Source organism: Emydura macquarii, unplaced genomic scaffold, assembly GCF_026122565.2.
Source record: "Emydura macquarii macquarii isolate MOO-44397 ecotype Brisbane River unplaced genomic scaffold, CSIRO-AGI_Emac_v2 contig_3110, whole genome shotgun sequence".
Lineage (NCBI taxonomy): Eukaryota > Metazoa > Chordata > Testudines > Chelidae > Emydura > Emydura macquarii.
The window spans coordinates 500,962-512,977 of NW_027133247.1; the positions used below are offsets into that span (position 1 = coordinate 500,962).

The window sequence follows — 12,016 nt, forward strand, 5'->3', positions numbered from 1 at the left end:
GTTCCAGTTAGGAACAGAAAATGATGATAGGGTCTGATATTTTCTTTGATGCAATCTTTTATTTATAAGGAATGTACAAAGTCCTGCTTCTGCGAATGCAGGAGGAACCAAGAGCAGAGTATATCTTCTTTGCACACAGCCCAAGTTCATTTCAGCAAGCACTACAACCCAGAACTTTTCTATAGGCTTCTCCCAGAGTCACACTATACTCACACACAGGCTGCTGCTTGGATTTCTTGCTGCCTTTCTTTGGGTCTTACTCAGTTTCTTGTCTCCTGCCCCGACAGCTAGATGTTTTCCACACCCATAGACACACCCACCCACCTGATCAGAACAATATCTAATGGACCTCTCCACCCACATGCTCTAGTTTCTGGGTAGATTCCATTATGCCTTGTTTCAGGTGTGGCCCCTTAACTATCCTTTAAAGCAATGATAAATGAAGAGCACATTCATGCATCAATTTCAACAAGGTTTAAGTCAGCACCTAACCCAGCTCAGAAAAATATAATGCTGAATTATGAGATTTTTTTTTAAATAACAGGGGAATTAAATGGAAGAGGATCTCTGTTAAGCAACACAAACCAAGAAGATCACCCCCATAGTCTTGAGTAAGAACTCATGTATTCTTACAAAATACAAGTCTATGTTTTAGAGGGTTAGGCATTTGTGACTGATTGCAGCATATGAAGAAGCAAGGATATTTAACCTGTCCTATAGCGTGGGTGAGATTTCTTCTAAGACAAAAATTGAAAAATATTTCCTGAAATGAAAGTCTGATTAAGACAAATGTGGTTATATGTAATTTCTTTTAAAAAGCAATTACAGAGATACTAGTCTGAATGTACATAAATGGGGGTTATCTGTAACCTAAGGAAGGAATAAAAGAAATGTTAAAGATAGGGAAATAATAATAAAATATATTCTACTGAGGTATTGTCATGGCTGAGGGCCAAACTGATAAAAGTCAGGAGATTATTAAACAAAGTTGTAAGACTGATCTCCGTGTTCTCATTGCATTCAAAAGCAGTTCTGGGAGCTTTGTCAACATCTTTCCTGTTATTAAATCCAGTCTTCCCAAATCAGTGCAAAAATATGTGTTTGTGTTTGTTAGCTGTTCGCATGTAAGCCAGTGGTCTGAATGAGCTGTTGCCTGCCATCTATGGATGAACTGGAGAAAAAGCCCTCAGGAGGAGCAGAGCGTATTTGCATAGATGCACCTACTTTGCCTAGCTGATCAACAAACGTAACTGCTGCAATCAATTTGGACTGTTTTGGGGTAAAATTCTTTTTTCTCTTAAGTGGTGGATGCAGGGGTGATGTAAGTCAGAGGGCGTGGAAGAGTTGTTCCCAGGTGATGGTCTGGACTCATTTAGAGGATTCTAGATGCCATTTGACCCTCCCCCTCTAAGGACTAATTGAGAATCCTTGTCTCTTAGTGATCACTGGAGTTGAAATCACTGATAAGCTTCTCTTGGGGCTGAGCTTCAGGCCTGATGCGAGGACAGTGTTGTAGTGAAAACAATGCAAATGCGGCAGTGACGGCGACGGCGGTGAGCGGCTGTGAGGAGCAATAGAGGCGACAGTGATCTGAGGCTGGGGCATTACTCGATCTCCCCTACTCTCTAGGAGTGGCAAGTGAACCTATCTGAACCCAACCTTGAACTCTGGGACTTTGCTGACCTCAGATCACAAACCATGAGTGGGAGCAAAAAGGGGAAGTGGAGTGTGTAACAGATAGGGCCAGCCCAGGCCAAATGGTGCCCCAGACAAGGAGCATCTTTGGTGCTGCCCCCTCCATTTGTTGAACTTTTGAATACCTTATTTTTTATTGCTTTTGTAGCCCGTTTCATGACTTTGATGCACAATTTGCGTGCATAATTTATCTATGTCATATGAGACAATACATTTGCATGCTAGGATCTGTATTTATTCATTCCCTATATAAGCAAATTAAAAAATTAAGTTCCTCTAAGCTTATAGAAATTTTTTAATTTTAAGAATAACGGAAATGTACGAACATCAAGAAATTGAACTGTGCACCAACATTGGGTTGACCAGTATTAAATAGTGTCATAATAAGTGACAGCCTTAGAATGTTAACCCTAGTTCTTTAGTTCAAAAGGTTGATTTTCTCACCTTTGCCCTTGCAAACTGAAGCACAGTGTCACAGAGAACCAAAGACTGACCCATGGCATTTTCCAGTGATAACATAGCAAGTGATGTCAGTCTCTCGTCAGCCATCATCAGTTAAAGATGTTTGAATGAGCCTAAGCTGTGAAAGGTGCACTCACCACTCGCAACTGTAACTCACCGCATGAGCAGACTCCTCAAAGCTATGAACACAGTAGGGAAAGTGTCCTTCAGCTCTGCATCATGAATGAATTGGAGAAGTTGGAGTGGAGAGTGCTTCCCGTTTGGCAAAATGTGATGAATGTTGTCCAATTTGACATAGCGGTCTTTCTCATTGATGTTCAATCCACGTCAGGTCCATATAATTATAATCGTCACCATCCGGTGAAGGTCCATATAATTGTTCAAGAGTGTGTTTCTGTCCGCCAGCAGCTCATTAAGGTCATAAACCCCTCCCCCCAGGCCTTTTCCTGGAGCTTCATTTGTCTGAACCTTTCTTTGATGGACACTCGAGCAGTGTCAATGAGCGAGCAAAAAAACTCTCTTGAATTTTTATTCCAAGCTTCCCATCACCTCATCTCTGCACTCATAACCAAACTGTTTCTTCTTCTGATGAATACAAGTTTCCTTGAAGACAGGCTCAACTCTTAAATTTTCTACCATTTCTTTGGCAGCAGTCTTCATATCTGTTGTCTCTGTTGGCCACAATGAAATCAAGGCAGCTTCTCAACAACGTAGTAGCGGTTGCAATGTCCATTGACTGAGTTCGTAATGTCTTGCTTACAACATTTACTTGGTACAGGATATTGTGCCAAACCACAGTGAAGACCAGAAATTTTAAGTCAGTACACTTTCACAATTACACAATAAAACAAGGTTCTTAATATTGCATCTGGGTTCTCACTTGACTTCAGTTTGTTCTTATATCTCACTGACTAACTGGCTGGCCCCTTTTCCTTTTTGTCTTATACACTATTAAAAAGTCACTTGGTATAACACAACCTGATCAAAGCTGTTAAAATGTGGGTTCTCTGTACATAGTTGTTAAGACAAATAGAAGGATAAATATTCCAAAGTGACAGTAAAAGAACATGAAGGGAATTTTTTTTCCAAGCTCTGGGAACACGATATAGGAGTTATTAAAAGCTCAGCATATTTTAATATACACAGAGAATGCCTCCAGTAGGACTGCATTATCTTAAATAAGAGCAATTGCACATGATAAATGATTTTTCACAGAATATGTAAAAGTGTTTTTGCTGTACCCAAAATTAGTGTAAAAAAATCAAAGAAAATAATCTGAAGTGTAAATAAGAGAAGAAAAATAGATTTTCATTGCTAGAAAGAATTAACAGGGAATGTGAAACCCTACCTCTATTGAAGTTCATAGGAATTTTGCCCCTGACTTCAATGGGGGCTGGATTTCACCAGAGATATTTACAGTTCAAGAGATCAGAATGGGGTAAGCCCTGTGGCCAGAAGTTCTGCAGGCAAAAGAGCTCTCTACTTCCTCTATTGGTGAAAAGGGAAAAGTGCTGTCATAGACAGCTTCATTTACATAGGCTACCTACCCACAGTTCCTCTAGTCACAGATGGGGAGTCACCATAACTAAAATGAACTTGGATTTTGGGGGGTTAATAGACTCCAGAGACAAATGCTTTCTTACCTTATGACAAAAAAGTCTTCTTTTTTTAAGCCAGCTTTCTCTTCAAGAATTTGCAGTGATTTTGGTTCTTCTTCTGTGGAGACTTCATGGTAAGAGATGATGTATAGGATAGTAGTAGAAATAAATGGACTCTAGTAAGGAGGCTTTGCCTACTTTGCACCTTAATAAATCTGAATCACATAATTGAGTTAAAGTGGTGGCATTTCTGGGGAGACCCCACAAGTTGGTCTCTTGGGACTGGAGACAGAGCTGCTAATAGCAGCTTTGCTGATCCTAACTATAAGTGGGGTTTGGTGGATGGGTGAGGTAGTGCAGCCCAGGGACTGACTGTTGTGTGTGGGACATAAATGTGAAGGGAGTTAGATGGACTCATTTCGAAGTTAATAAGAGGGGGGTGGTATTTTACTGTTTGTCTGCATATATATTCTGTTGCTGGGTTCCCCAAGTTTATGACTCTGTCTCCTTTCCCATAATAAGGATTTCCTTATTTGTATGCAGTCTCAGAGTGCTTGTGAATGGGGAAGTTCTGCCTGTTAAGGGCACCTAGGGAGTGTGTGTTGAGTTTCCCCAAGCTTCTAGATGAGGCTTGAGCTGGTTTAGTTATTTGTCCAGGACTCTAGATACATTAACCCACACATTGTTTTGCTGCTTTTAGCCAGGTGGCAGAAGGGTTACAGTGATAGTGGTATTGGGGACTATGTCTTTAAGGGCTGAGCATTCCAGGCAGAGAGTCTGGGCAGAGTGCTGTGAAGATCTTGTTGTTGTTGTACACAGCCAGTCGGAACCAGACACGGATTTCTTGAGAGCACCTTAAGCCCTGAGTAATCACCGAACACAACAACTACTGTGTTCAGCTGTAAATCAGCGTTCTACCACTAATAGTCTTCTAAAGTTATGTTTAAACTACAGAGTCACTTTATTTGTTCAATATATATTGTTGTTTCACCTTATTTGATATAGGAACTGCAAGCACGTTGATAAACAGATAGAAAAGGTTGTATGTCCAAGCTGCCTATAACAGCATCCAGTAGGGAGACAATAACGTCAGTGGTGGAAGAACACCATTGTCACAAAAGGTGTGCAAAATCAGCACAGAAGAACTTGCTAAATACAAATAAGGCCTTATAGTCCTATTCTTCCTTGTGTGCCATAGAGGGGGACTAATTGTGATGAGTCTGCCTGGAATTAGGCTATAGAGACTTCAATGCATCTGCCTGCCAACAAAGACCCCACTGCCTTCCCCTTGTACGCTCCTGCCAATCCTGTCTCATGATACCCATAGAGTATTCCAGGTGAGATTTCCCTTTCTCAGAAATCAGTGCCAAAGAAGATGCTTCTTTAAAGCTCATATCTAAAGAATCAATGATAGTGTGGGTTACTAATGACATGAGGCAATGCAGGGAAAAGGGGTGGGAAGTGGGGAGGTTATGTAACAGTTGGGAGATTAGCGTGAAATAGAATGATTTGGGCCATTCAAAAACCAAAATATTCCAGACAATTATTTCATTGAATTTTATTGTTCTGCTCAGTTCCCAAAGGTTTGGACACTTGCTTGGCAGAGAACAGCCTGGTGTAAGATGTCCATTGATTTCTGCTTATGGTTAGGTTGATCGTACTGCAAGAATAGCAGCCTTTCTTGTGGCCCAAATCTGACAGGTGCTCAGTGTTTCTTGTCAAGGCCAGAAAGTTTAAGGTCCAAATTTTCTAAAGTGTACTCATATCTGGGGATCTTTAATTTTAGGGTGGTCATCTTGGAGATACAGAGGTGATGCACCTCTGCAGCTCCCCGTGACGTAAGCTGGATGTGGGTGGCCAGCATTTCTGGAAATTAAGCCCTAGTTATTTCAAGTTAAGCACCCCAAAATTAAGACACCTGTAACTTGTGAATTACTGAAACTCCACAAAAGTGTTGTGTTTCTGACTTGACCAGAAGCAAGAAGTATAGAAATATCACCAAATTTATTGATAGTTCTGTTGATCCACCTCAATTTTGCAGGTACACATTACAATAGTTTGAAAAACATCCATACTTTTGCATATTTAGTTGATCTGAAGCTCTATATCTTTTGAAGATTGTGAAGTTAAAACACAAACAACAAAACATGAATTCCAGAGAAATGGTCAAAGGTGTCTATTTGGGAATATTTCCTGAATTAGAGTCTAGCTTTAGTATGCTTTTTGCAAATAAATAAAATGTCCTCAAAGTGGTTTTCTTTGTTTATTTAGGGGAGAAGAACTAGCAAAAGAAATGTAGAAGGATTTATCTGGAGCAGAAAAAAGAGCAGCTATCTAACTGCTCCAAATACAATCATATAAAAGGAACAAATAGGATTTTCTGGTTAAAGGTTCATAGGTGTAAGCTGCCAATCAAAGCCCCAAATTATAAAATTTAAGTATAAAAATGGAGAGATGGCAGCTGAGTTTAAGAAACTTGTATAAAAATGGCAGCTGACATAGAATTCTCCCCTCCTTCTGATCACATGGCAGTAGTTTGGGAAGTGTTACGAAGACAACCCCTTACCATTTGGCCATAGTGCTTGGTTTCTGGTTGTCTGCAAAGCTGGTGTTATAGTTACACATGGCCATTTACTCCACCCAATTTTTCTCATAATTAGTCATCAGAGAGAAACTTCAGCAGCTGCAGCAACAGCCACAAAAAGGTAGTGCTAACAGCGATGTTATAAACCATCTAATATAGTCCATTGGCTGCAGTGTGCTGTTCTGCTTCCCAGGGTATAGCTCTGTATTGATTTTTAAACCTTCTATGGCACGCAGATGCTACAGAGATGCGCAATAAATAAATAATTTTGTTTTGTTCAAAATGAAGATGACTCAAGATGCTAGTTAGACTGTGATTCATATCCAGACCTTCAGACCTCCATCAGCTGTAAACTATTTTGCCTGTCCTCAGGAATTTAGGGGTGGAATAAGATAGTTAAGCCCTTTGCTGTTTTGTTTTAGTTAAATTGCTAATGTACACGATCTGACTATTGCTCTAGTGGCATAAATTGTTCCTGATCTCTATCCATGCAACCTGAATCAATAAATTCCAGCTATTTTGCATGGTACTTAAATTTCCTTTAGGTGATTTCATCATTTATTTTTGCTTTGACAATTAATGTGGATGGCGGTACCACCAAGTGTCTTAGTTCTTTTTATTATGAGAGGTTTAAAATGTGATGGCACAAGTTTGCAATTACCATTTCTTTTAAAAGTATATAGTTTTTATTTCCGATGTATTCTGTAGTCATTGTATAAGCCTCAGAGGATGATTACACAATGTTCAGTTTAGTGCTGCACATGGCATTTAGTACTTGTTTGCACTGCATAGTTGTTTGATATGTGCCTCTTCTACAGTACATGGGCTGAACCTGCCAATGCTAATCCATGTGGGTATTCTCATTGAAGTTAATTGAACTACTCAGAAGACCATCTGTCTGTCTAGTTTTTATGTTGCCATCGTATCTAACCACTCACACGTTAGAGACCCAAAGAAGTAAAAGTAATTTGCCCTAGGCAAGTTATTGCCAGAGAGATTACAGGAGCAGGGTCCATGAAATAAAATACAGTTTTAAAATTGTACTTTATCTTTTGACATCTTCTTGTTTCTCTCCATTTATTACAGGCTGACAGTAGTAAATAGAAGCAAATGTAATTTCAGGGCCAATTCAGAAATCAAATCACTTTGGCTTCTGTGCTGCGCCATGGAAATCCTGCTTCTTCAGCCATGGATGTTATGGGATCCAGATGGATATTTTTGCTGAACCTGGGCTTTTGCTTATAAATGTCTTAATGTATTAAAAATGAAACCAATTAACTTGCTCACATGCAGTTAAGTTATAAGGAAATCACTTCACTAGATCAAGTGCACTTCAGTATCGTATTTTGTAGAATGTTTTAATGACAGCGATTCTTAGTTTTTCTATAGCAATGTAAGGTCATATTTTTTTCTTCCAGTTTTAATAGTCCCTTGAAATATGGATTTTGCCTTTGTTGACTGAACTAATATTTTTTTCCAGTGGAAATTAGTTCCATGCTTCCTTATGAAAAAAGGCCTTATCCTGCCTGATTGTTTTCATCTGTCTGTTATAACACATTTTGTAGTGAAACTGTGCAAAAGCATTACATTTGTTAAACAAAATGACAATATAACAAAACTACAGAGATTCTTTCAGAATGCTGACAATTTCCCTGCATATCTCTAAGACAGCAAATTTGTACCCGGAGCTCCTTCAGAATTTTACTAAAACTCTCTCTGGGCATCTTCATGTACTTCTGCAATGTCTTCCATTCCAAGTGCTTTATTAACATCAATGAATTCATCCTCGTGACAGTCCTGTGTGGTGGTTACAGGTACTGTTATTTTGAATTTACAGACAGGGAAATGGGCATCCAGAATGTTTGTTTGTATTTAAGTTGATGGTGAAATTCCCATTGATTTCAGCAGAAGTGGGATGGAATTCAGAACCATCAAAGACAATCAATCAACCTCTAATGTAATGAGGATCTTCCTTTCCCTTATGGGCCTGATCCAATCCCCAATGAAGTCAATGGCAATACTCCTGATTTGATCAGCCCATAGGTGACTTACCCAATGGCACACGGGAAGACTCTGGCTCCTGGAACGGAAATCACACTTCAGCTGTGTTATTGGGGGTCCAACATGCTTGAGATGGGAAGATTTTCAACTGTTCGCTTATCTTGGTAATATATAACATACCTTTGACTAAACTTTCGATGTGAGCTATGGTTGCCTTGAGATTGCTGCTTAAGAAAAAGCAATTACTTAATTGCTGACTGATATTGGTGCTTTGTCTATGGGGCAAAATTGATCTCTCCTGCATTTTGTGCAAACTGTAATAATCATCATCAATCTATTTTCTGTTAGTGTTTAAAAAAAAAAAACAATGAAAACCAAGATAAAACTACTGTTGCAGGATATTAGATCATAACTACTAGCAGACCTATTGTTACTTAAACTCACTTATATCATCATAAAGACGCAGTAGATATACTATATTATAATAGGTTCTACCCTGGTGTCTGGCACTTATGATATCCCTGCAGACACTCTGTTATATTGAATACTTTGGCAAGATTGGAGTTCCCTTTTCTTTTCTTTTCTTTTCTTTTCTTTTCTTTTCTTTTCTTTTCTTTTCTTTTCTTTTCTTTTCTTTGTGTTTATTTTATCATGCTGCTACTGAGATGGCTAGTTTCCTTCCACAATAATTATTTTCTCTTTCTTATTCATTATTTGAAGTTTTTAAGATACAGAACCTAGGGTCCATTCCTCCCCACTTGCTACTCTCAATGCTATATGATTGATCCCTTATTCAGTTTAACAAATTAGGTGGATGCATTGAGGAAAGAAAAATTGGTCCTGTTGAGTGAATAGCAGACAATGTCTGCAAGCTTGTTTGCATCTCCTTGACTGGCTTGTAGGACTTCCCATTTTTTCCTTTGAAGACAGTGTAAAATCTTGTTTGTTATTCATTTGAATTTTCTGGGTCAAGGATCAATTCTTAGGTTGCAATTGAAAGACACCAACCACATTTTGGGCGCCACTGCAATCTAAATAATAAAAATCTAGTCTGAATCTGAGGACTAACAGGAGTGGAAATGCATAGTAGTTGTGATAAAAATTCATACATACTCAAAATAGCTTCCCTCTCACAAAATAGCTTCCCTTCTGTGAGCCCAATCCTATATACCTTGCATACTTAAAACTCTCAGTGAAATCAGTGGGAACGTGGAGTATGCAAAGAATACAGAGATTGGGCCCTGTGTGTGGGCCGGAGATAGAGAGAGACAGACAGATAGACACACACTTCTGTTTCAGTGAGATCCGAGGAACATACACTCTGCAGAATAACGGCCTTTCTTTGATAAATTCAGTTTGGAAACTTACTTGTTACCCAAATTTTGAAATATCAGAATTTCCCACAGGACAAAAACTCTGTTTTTCACCTATTTTCAATCTATTTTTAAAACATTTGAGCTTGAAAGTTTTTGAGGGTTACTGGAAGATCTGTGCAAAATGTTTGACTTCAGCCAAATCAGTTCCCAATCAGCCTTGGAATTTGAATTTTTTTCTATGTCTATGTTGAAGATTTTCATGAAGATATATTCAACCTTTTTAACTGGCTGTTTCCAGTGGAGTTAGAAGTTCACATAGGAAAGTTTCAAGGTGTAAGTCCTAGGGTACAGTATATATTCTGTGTCCCAAACTGGCTGGGCCAACTCTACATTAACTGGTGAACTAGCACAAACAAAGGCAGGCCCAAGAAAATCAGACCTTGCTTGCGGGTTCAGAATGAAAGTTAAAAAAATGGGTTTGTACAAATCCAGACCGTAGACATCAGGGCCTATGATCCCATGCAAACTATTTATGATGAGGGGGGAAAAATATGGACCCTTTTTGCAAACCAACCTTGACATTTTCATAAAGCTCTGTCTAACTGATGCCAAATGGTGTTTTCTAAGCTGACAGTTATTTTGAACTGATTGTCCATTCACATGCCCTGTTAGAGAGTCAGTTACAACTGTGCATAATGAGTGCCAAGTGGATGTAGAATGCTACCAAATCACATTTTTCTCCTTTGTGCGCCGTTTGCACAAATGTATCAGACAGCATATTGTGCAGAGCAGCAGGGAATCAGCCTCTTTGTATGCTCATATGGGATTCTGCTCCCGTAAAATAACAGACTTGGGAGTGGATTTTATTCCTGAAATGGAGTTAATATGGGAAAAATTATAAACTCTGTGTTTTTCCCACTCTCCCTTCATAGAAAGTGATGAAAAGCTGGTCAGGAATCACATGCACAGCCAGACAGTTTACACAGAGGATGGATGAAGAAGGCCAGATTCTTCCTCCTTTACTCCTGTTGAGTAGTACCTTATGAAGTTAATGGCACTGCTTGTGGAGTTAGGCTCTACTGAATGTGTGAAAGAGTGGCAGGATCTGGCTCTTGGGCAGCAGGAGTAGCTTGATAATCAGAGTACAATAGCCTTTATAAAACTGCAGTGAAATTAGCCTTGTTATTTTAGCCGAGTCTGCCTGATGTACTGTCCTCTAGACATTACAATATTATCCCAACACAGTGCTTAAAAATATAAAATTGGCATTTCATCAATATCTCATAAATGGAATGGTGATAGTGAAATGCTCTATATTGGAAACATTTTCCCTTCCAGAGCATTAGTAGTAAAACGAGTCCTTTTAAAAACACTCAGAACAAGGATCAGTGCTTTAGCACTATATACGCCTTTGGAAGATATAAGGCCACATTCTGAGCTGTGACCTTCATGAGATAGGCTTTAAGCTCCTTTTTTACCTCCCAGATTCTGGGCTGCTCCAGAAGCTGTTGCAGTCCTTAGCCTAAATTAGAATGGACCATAGACTAGACTACTCTAAGGCAGCCCTACCTAAATACCTATGGGTTCCTCTCCAGCCCAGAGGTACCAAAACTCAGCGCACTGTCGCCACTCCCATCCACTTCAATTCCCCCTCCCTCTCCCATCTCAGTCCTGCCCTGGGCCCGGCCCCACCCCAGCAGGCTTCCATGCCAGGGACTAGAATTGCATAAAGAGCCATAATGATGGACTAGCAAATATTTAAGAAAACTAGATTTCTTTAGGGGATTGTGGAGAGTGAGCCCAGAATTGCTTGTTTGACTTTAAGAGGGAATGTCATGTTGGAACCAATATGACACATTTATACAAAATGCTTATGCTCTGACAGTAATGTTCTCCCATATTCCTTTGTTATATTTGTTTTGAAGCAGAGTTTTCTTCCTTTCAGTGTTTGTCGTAATTTGTGTTAATGACCTTTGTCAGTTGCCATGGAGATAATTGGGATATCCCAGATTCATCATTGTGGCTTCATTACAGGATTAAGTCTGGGGGAAAATAAAACAACCCAAACACCCCCCCCCTCCAAACACACACACAATCAACCCAAAATGGGCCAGATTCTGTTCTGACAAATATCCTGAGCAGCCTGATGGATATTTTTTTCTGTAATAACTGGGTTGCATGTCCTGAAGATTCAAAAGATTCAAGACCAAATGAATGTAGTGAGGAGGTCTGCCTGGAATGTAAGTCAACCCAGAATTCACTTCTAGGTTGAAATCCTGCCCTTTATAGAGCCCCATTTCAGGTTGTGACCTCAAAAGCTAAGTAGGGTCAGAGCTGATGGATATTTGGATGGAAGAGCT

At 39.4% G+C, this 12,016-nt stretch overlaps 2 long non-coding RNA genes across 2 annotated transcripts; both read left to right on the forward strand.

The window, feature by feature from the left end:
• The first annotated feature begins 468 nt into the window (after window positions 1-468).
• LOC137141664 (uncharacterized) lies at window positions 469-1,908 on the forward strand. Its single transcript, XR_010916693.1, has 3 exons — window positions 469-611; window positions 1,115-1,279; window positions 1,440-1,908. It is a non-coding gene; the product is annotated as an uncharacterized lncRNA (long non-coding RNA).
• A 1,901-nt stretch (window positions 1,909-3,809) lies between these two features.
• LOC137141662 (uncharacterized) lies at window positions 3,810-8,653 on the forward strand. Its single transcript, XR_010916692.1, has 5 exons — window positions 3,810-3,889; window positions 4,954-5,092; window positions 6,027-6,155; window positions 7,426-8,153; window positions 8,248-8,653. It is a non-coding gene; the product is annotated as an uncharacterized lncRNA (long non-coding RNA).
• Window positions 8,654-12,016: the final 3,363 nt, after the last annotated feature.